At 37.1% G+C, this 8,251-nt stretch overlaps 1 pseudogene; it reads left to right on the top strand.

Annotated features, from left to right (window-relative positions):
• The first annotated feature begins 1,627 nt into the window (after nt 1-1,627).
• LOC101115113 (large ribosomal subunit protein eL28-like) lies at nt 1,628-2,901 on the top strand (annotated as a pseudogene).
• The last annotated feature ends 5,350 nt before the right edge of the window (nt 2,902-8,251 follow it).

The raw sequence follows: 8,251 nt of genomic DNA, 5'->3' as shown, positions 1-8,251 counted from the left end.
TATAAGACAAAATAAACCATAAAGCAAACACTGTAATAAGAAGGCCATTGTGTAATGATCAAAGGATCAACCCAAGAAGATATTAGAATTATAAATATATAGGCACTCAACATTGAAGCATCTAAATATATAAAGCAAATATTAACAAGCATAAACAGAGAAATCAACAGTAACACAACAATAGTGGAGGACGTTACCACTCCATTAATGGGCAGATCATTCAAACAGAAAATAATAAGGAAACACAAGGCTTAAATGACACTTTAGACCAGAAGAATTCTACATATGTATAAAACATTCCATCCAAAAAGCAGCAGAGCACATGATAATTTCAAGTGTACATGAAGTATTCTCCAGTATAGATCATATCCTATGACACTAAACAGGTCTCAGTGAAAGGAAGGAAATTGAAATCATATCAAGAATGTTGGTGGTTCAGTGGTCAAGATTCAGTGCTTCTAACACAAGGGAAATGGGTTCAATCCTGGTCAGGGAGCTTATATTCCACATGCTGTATGGCAAAAAAAAAAAAAAAAAAGGAAAAAAAAATTCTGACAATTTTATGCCACAAGAAATTACCTACAAGGGAAAAAGAAATGTAGAAAACACAAGTATATGGAGGCTGAACAATATACAACTAAACAACAAATGGATTACTGAAGAAACCAAAGATGAAAGAACATTCTGGGGGCAAATGAAAATTAAAACACGATGATGCAAAATATGACATGCAGCAAAAGAAGTTTTAACAGGAAAGTTTATAGCAATGCAAGCTTACCTCAGGAAATAAGAAAAATGTCAAATAAAATCAAATCATATACTTAAAGGAACTGGAAAAAGAACAAAATCCAAAGTTAGTAAATGGAAATAAAGCATAAAGATCAGAAAAGAAATGGTGAAATAGAGACCAAAGAAATAGAAAAGATCAATGAAACCAAATGCTTCTTCTTTGAAAAGATAAAATTATAAACTTTTAGCCTAGACTCATCAAGAAAAGAAAAAGAAGGCCTGAAGAAATAAAATCAAAAATGAAAGAAGTTAGAACCAATACCACAGAAATATAACTAAGGATCATAAGAGATTACTGCATAGAACTATATACTAATAAAATGGAAAATCTGGAAGAAATGGACAAATACTTAGAAATGTACACTCTCCCAAGTCTGAACCAGGAAGAAATAGAAAATATGAAGAAACAAATTATCTGTTCGGTTCAGTTCAGTCGCTCAGTCGTGTCCGACTCTTTGCGACACCATGAACCGCAGCATGCCAGGCCTCTCTGTCCATCACCAACTCCTGGAGTTCACCCAAACCCATGTCCATTGAGTTGGTGATGCCATCCAACCATCTTATCCTCTGTCGTCCCCTTCTCCTCCTGCCCTCAATCTTTCCCAGCATCAGGGTCTCTTCCAATGAGTCAGCTTTTCGCATCAGGTGGCCAGATGGTGTTTCAGCTTCAACATCAGTCCTTCCAATGAATATTCAAAACTGATCTCCTTTAGGATGGACTGATTGGATCTCCTTGCAGTCCAAGGGACTCTCAAGAGTCTTCTCCAACACCACAGTTCAAAAACATCCATTTTTCCTCTTTCCATCTCCTGCCACTGCACCAAGAGGAGTCACCACCATGTCCGCGCATCTTCAATTGATGGTCATGCCGAACTGCTCCAGCTTCTTGATCAAGGGGAACAAGCAGATGTATAGGGCCGAGCTGAATAACCTGAAAGCGCGCAACTCCTTCCGCTATAATGGGCTCATTCACTGCAAGACTGTGGGTGGAGCCTGGGGCGGACAGCAAAGGAGTCATGGTGGTAATGAAGAGGAGATCGGCCAGTGCAAGCTGGCCACTTCCTACGTGTGGACCACCATCAACAAGAACGCCCAGGCCACCCTCAGCAGCATCCAGCACATGATCCGGAAGAACAAGTACCACCTGGATTTGCACATGGCCGCCATCCACAGAGCCAGCACCATCCTGCGCAGCCAGAAGCCTGTGATGGTGAAGCCACACCACCAAGAGCTCCTGAGCCTCTGGCCTCCCCTCCCCAGAGCAATAAAGCTGTCAGCCACTGCCTTACAGCGTCAAACAAACAAACAAAAAACAACACAGAAATATATCTACCTAAAGAAACTAAAGACCTATATATAGAAAACTATAAAACACTGATGAAAGAAATCAAAGAGGACACTAATAGATGGAGAAATATACCATGTTCATGGACCAGAAGAATCAATATAGTGAAAATGAGTATACTACCCAAAGCAATCTATAGATTCAATGCAATCCCTATCAAGCTACCAATGGTATTTTTCACAGAGCTAGAACAAATAGTTTCACAATTTGTATGGAAATACAAAAAAAAACCTCAAATAGCCAAAGCAATCTTGAGAAAGAAGAATGGAACTGGAGGAATCAACCTGCCTGACTTCAGGCTCTACTACAAAGCCACAGTCATCAAGACAGTATGGTACTGGCACAAAGACAGAAATATAGATCAATGGAACAAAATAGAAAGCCCAGAGATAAATCCACACACCTATGGACACCTTATCTTTGACAAAGGAGGCAAGAATATACAGTGGATTAAAGACAATCTGTTTAACAAGTGGTGCTGGGAAAACTGGTCAACCACTTGTAAAAGAATGAAACTAGAACGCTTTCTAATACCATACACAAAAATAAACTCAAAATGGATTAAAGATCTAAACCTAAGGCCAGAAACTATAAAACGCCTAGAGGAGAGCATAGGTAAAACACTCTCTGACATAAATCACAGCAGGATCCTCTACGACCCACCTCCCAGAATATTGGAAATAAAAGCAAAAATAAACAAATGGGACCTAATTAAACTTAACAGCTTCTGCACAACAAAGGAAACTATAAGCAAGGTGAAAAGACAGCCTTCAGAATGGGAGAAAATAATAGCAAATGAAGCAACTGACAAAGAATTAATCTCAAAAATATACAAACAACTCCTACAGCTCAATTCCAGAGAAATAAACGACCCTTTCAAAAAATGGGCCAAAGAACTAAATAGACATTTCTCCAAAGAAGACATACAGATGGCTAACAAACACATGAAAAGATGCTCAACATCACTCATTATCAGAGAAATGCAAATCAAAGCCACGATGAGGTACCATTTCACACCAGTCAGAATGGCTTTGATCCGAAAGTCTACAAGCAATAAATGCTGGAGAGGGTGTGGAGAAAAGGGAACCCTCTAACACTGTTGGTGGGAACGCAAACTAGTACAGCCACTATGGAGAACAGTGTGGAGATTCCTTAAAAAACTGGAAATAGAACTGCATTATCACCCAGCAATCCCACTGCTGGGCATACACACCGAGGAAACCAGAATTGAAAGAGACACGTGTAACCCCAATGTTCATCACAGCACTGTTTATAATAGCCAGGACATGGAAGCAACCCAGATGTCCATCAGCAGACAAATGGATAAGAAAGCTGTGGTACATATACACAATGGAGTATTACTCAGCCATTTAAAAAAAATACATTTGAATCAGTTCTAATGAGGTGGATGAAACTGGAACCTATTATACAGAGTGAAGTAAGCCAGAAAGAAAAACACCAATACAGTATACTAACACATATATATGGAATTTAGAAAGATGGAAATGATAACCCTGTATGCGAGACAGCAAAAGAGACACAGATGTATAAAACAGTCTTTTGGACTCTGCGGGAGAGGGAGAGGGTGGGCTGGTTTGGGAGAATGGCATTGAAACATGTATAATATCATATATGAAATGAGTCACCAGCCAAGGTTCAATGCATGATACTGGATGCTTGGGGCTGGTTCACTGGGACGACCCAGAGGGATGGTATGGGGAGGGAGGAGGGATGGAGGTTCAGGATGGGGAACACGTGTATACCTGTAGTGGATACATGTTGAACTATGGCAAAACCAATACAATATTGTAAAGTACTTAACCTCCAATTAAAATAAATAAATTTATATTTTTAAAAATCCATTTTTCAGCACTTAGCTTTTCTTATAGTTCAGCTCTCACATCCATACACGACTACTGGAAAAACCATAGCCTTGACTAAATGGGCCTTTCTTTGGCAAAGTCGTATCTCTGCTTTTTAATGCACTGTGTAGATTTGTCATAGAGATCATAGATTTCTTCTAAGGAGCAAGCGTCTTTTCATTTCATGGCTACAGTCACCATCTGCAGTGATTTTGGAGCCCCCCCAAATAAAGTCTGTCACTGTTTCCATTGTTTCCCCATCTATTTCCCATGAAATGATGGGACCAGATCTTAATTTTCTGAATGTTGAGTTTTAAGGCAACTTTTTCACTTTCGTCTCTCACTTTCATCAAGAGGCCTTTTAGTTCTTCTTCATGTTCTGCCATAAGGGTGTCATCTACATATCTGAGGTTATTGATATTTCTCCCATCAATCTTGATTCCAGCTTGTGCTTCATCCAACCTGGCATTTCACATGAGGTACTCTACATATAAGTTAAATAAGCGGGGCAACAATATCCCACCCTGATGTACTCCTTTCCCAATTTGGAACCAGTCCGTTGTTCCATGTCCAGTTCTAACTGCTGCTTTTTGACCTGCACACAGATTTCTCAGGAAGCAGGTAAGGTAGTCTGGTATTCTGTCCATCTGTGGGGTCACAAAGAGTCGGACACGACTGAGTGAATTTCACCTTCTAAATCACTTTTTAAACCAGACAAAGATTCCATATAAAAGAGAATTACAGGCCAATATCACTGATGAACATAGGTGGAAAATCCTCAACAAAATATCAGCAAACTGAATTCAACAATACAATAAAGGAACAAACAGCATGTTAAAGTAGGTTTTATGTTAGGGATCAAAGAATGACTCAATATCTGCAAATCAACCCATGTAATACACCACACAAACCAATTGAAAACTAAAAGTCAAATGTTTTTCAATAGATGCAGAAAAAGCTTTAGACAAAATTCAGCATCTGTTTATGATAAAAAAAAACAACTTTGCATAAAGTGGGCATGAAGGGAACATACCATAACATAATAAGGGCCATATTTGTTAAGCCCACAGCTCACATCATCCTCAGTGGTGAAAAGCTGAAAGCATTTGCCCTAAGAGTAAACAGGACAAGGATGTCCTTTCTTTCAAACTTTATTCAACATAGTATTGGAAGTCCTAGCCACAGATATTGGAGTGAAAAAAAAAAAAAAAAAGTTAAAGGAAGACAAAATGGAAGGAAAGAAGTAAAACTGTTACTGTTTGCAAATGACATGCTACTATACATAGAAAATTCTAAAGATGCCACCAAAAAACTATGAGGGTTCAGTAAATTCAGTAAAGTTGCAATTACAATTAATTGAGCAATCTGTTGCATTTCTATACGCTAACAACAAACTATCAGAAAGAAACCAAGTAAACAATCCCATTTATGATCACATAAAAAATAATAATATACATAGGAATAAATCTAACTAAGGAGGCAAAAGACCTGTCCTCAGAAAACCAAAAGACACTGATGAAAGAAATTGAAGATGATACAAACATATGGAAAGATATACTGTTTCCTTGGATTTGAATAATTAATAATATTAAAATGACCATATTCCCTATCAAAATATCAATGGCATTTTTCACAGAACTAGAACAACTAATTCTAATATGTATGGAAGCCCAAAGACCCCAAAGAGCCAAAACAATCTTGAGAAAGATGGAAGTATAATGCAACCTGATTTCAAAATATCCTACAAAGCTACAATAATCAAAACAGCATGGTACTGGCACAAAAACAGACACAAGGACTAATTGGAACAGAATAGAGAGACCAGAAGTGGACCTACACTTATATGGGCAATTAATTGTAAAGTAATTAACCTCCAATTAAAATAAATAAATTCATATTTTTAAAAATCCATTTTTTAGCAATTAATCTATGAGAAATGAGGCAAGAATATACAATGAAGAAAAGACAGTATCTTTGATAAATGGGGTTGAGAAAACTGGAGAGCTATATGCAAAAGAATCAAACTGCACTACCATTTCACACTATATGCAAGGTAAACTCAAAATGGATTAAAGTCTTGAAATCTAAGACCCAAACAGAAAACTTCTGGAATAAAATATAGGCAGTACTCTCCTTCACATTAGTCTTAAGCAGTATATATTTGGATGTTTCCTCATGCAAGGGAAACAAAAACAAAAATAAGCAAATGGGATCACAACAAACTAAAAAGCTTTGCACAGCAAAGGAAACTATCAACAAAATGAAAAGGCAGTCTACTGAGTTGGAGAAGATATTTGCAAACAATGTATCAGACAATGAATTAATATCCAAAATATACAAAGACTCATATAACCCAACACCAAACAAATAAGTAATTCAATTTAAAAAAATGGGAAGAGGATCTGAATAAACTTTTCTTCCAAAGAAGACATAGAGATGGCCCATGAGCATATGAAAAGATGCTCAACATCACTAGTCATCAGTTCACTTCAGTTCAGTTCAGTTGCTCAGTCGTGTCCGACTCTTTGCAACCCCATGAATCCCCGACGCCAGGCCTCCCTGTCCACCACCAACTCCCCGAGTTCACTCAGACTCACGTCCATCGAGTCAGTGATGCCATCCAGCCATCTCATCCTCTGTCGTCCCCTTCTCCTCTTGCCCCAATCCCTCCCAGCATCTGAGTCTTTTCCAATAAGTCAACTCTTTGCATGAGGTGGCCGAAGTACTGGAGTTTCAGCTTTAGCATCATTCCTTCCAAAGAAATCCCAGGGCTGATCTCCTTCAGAATGGACTGGTTGGATCTCCTTGCAGTCCAAGGGACTCTCAAGAGTCTTCTCCAACACCACAGGGAAATGCAACTCAAAACCACAATGAGATATCAACTTATATCTGTCAAATTGCTATTGTTAAAAAGTCTACATATCACAAGTGTTGGCAAGGATGCAGAGAAAAGAGAACCCTCATGCACCACTGGTGAAAATATAAACTGATGCAATCACAATGGAAAACAGTATGGAGATTCCTCAAAAAATTTAAAATATACCTACAATCTGATACAGCAAATCCACATCTGGGTATATATCTGAAGAAAACCAAAACACTAATTAAACAAGCTATATGCACCCTTATGTTCACTGCAGCATTATTTACAAAGGTAAGATATGGATGAACCTAAGTGTCAACTGATAGATGAATAAATAAAGAAGATGTAATATATATGCATATATGCTATGGAATAAAAAAAGAAGGAAATCTTGCCATTTGCAATAACATGATGGACCTAGAGAGTATTATGCTAACTGAAATCAATCATAAAAGAAAGACAAATACTATATTATTTTGCTTACATGTGGAACCTAAAAAACAAATGAATAATTACAAAATAGAAACAGAGTCATAGACATGAAGAATGAACAGGTGATCGGTTTCCAGAGGGGAGGGGGTCAAGGGAGGAAAGAAATAGGTGAGGGAGATTAAGAGATACAACCTTGTTACAAAATATATGAGTCATGCATATGAAATGTACACTGTGGTGATCATAGTCAATAATTATGCAATATCTTTGTATGGAAACATATTGTAACTAGATTTATCAAGGTGATCATTTTGTATAGAAATGTATAGAAGTATCAAATCACTATGCTTTGTAACAGGAACTAGCATAATGTTATAGATCAGTTACACCTCGAAAACAAACAGACTTATATAAAATGAGATCAGATTTTTGGTTACCAGTTCTGGAATATGGGAGAGAAGAATTGGATGAAGGTGGTTAAAATGTGCAAACTTGTGGCTATTAGATTAATAAGTATACTGGCGATATAGCATACAACATGATAAATTTAATTAACAATGCTATATGTTATACATGAATGTGATTTAAAGAGTAAATCCTAAGAGTTCTTATCACAAGGAAAATTTTTTCTTTATCTTTAATTTTGTTTCTATATGAGATAATGAATGTTCACTAAGCTTATTTTGATAATCATTTCATGATGCATATGTCAAATCATTACACTGTACACCTTAAACTTATACAGTGAAGCATGTCAATTATATCTCAGCAAAACTAGAAGAAAAACCAAACAACCAAAAACAACTTTTTTAAAGGTGTTAAATACGTTTAATTGCAATACCAGAAAGAAAACTAAGAGAGAAAGGAACAGAAGAAATACTTGAAGTAATAATAGTTTAAATGTTCCAAAAGTAATAATAGACACCAAACCACAGATCCAGAAAGCTCAGCAAACACCAA

This window comes from Ovis aries, chromosome 3 (assembly GCF_016772045.2).
Source record: "Ovis aries strain OAR_USU_Benz2616 breed Rambouillet chromosome 3, ARS-UI_Ramb_v3.0, whole genome shotgun sequence".
In the NCBI taxonomy this organism is placed as follows: Eukaryota; Metazoa; Chordata; class Mammalia; order Artiodactyla; family Bovidae; genus Ovis; species Ovis aries.
The sequence above is the reverse complement of the archived record's forward strand: the minus strand, read 5'-3'. Positions and strand labels throughout refer to the sequence as shown.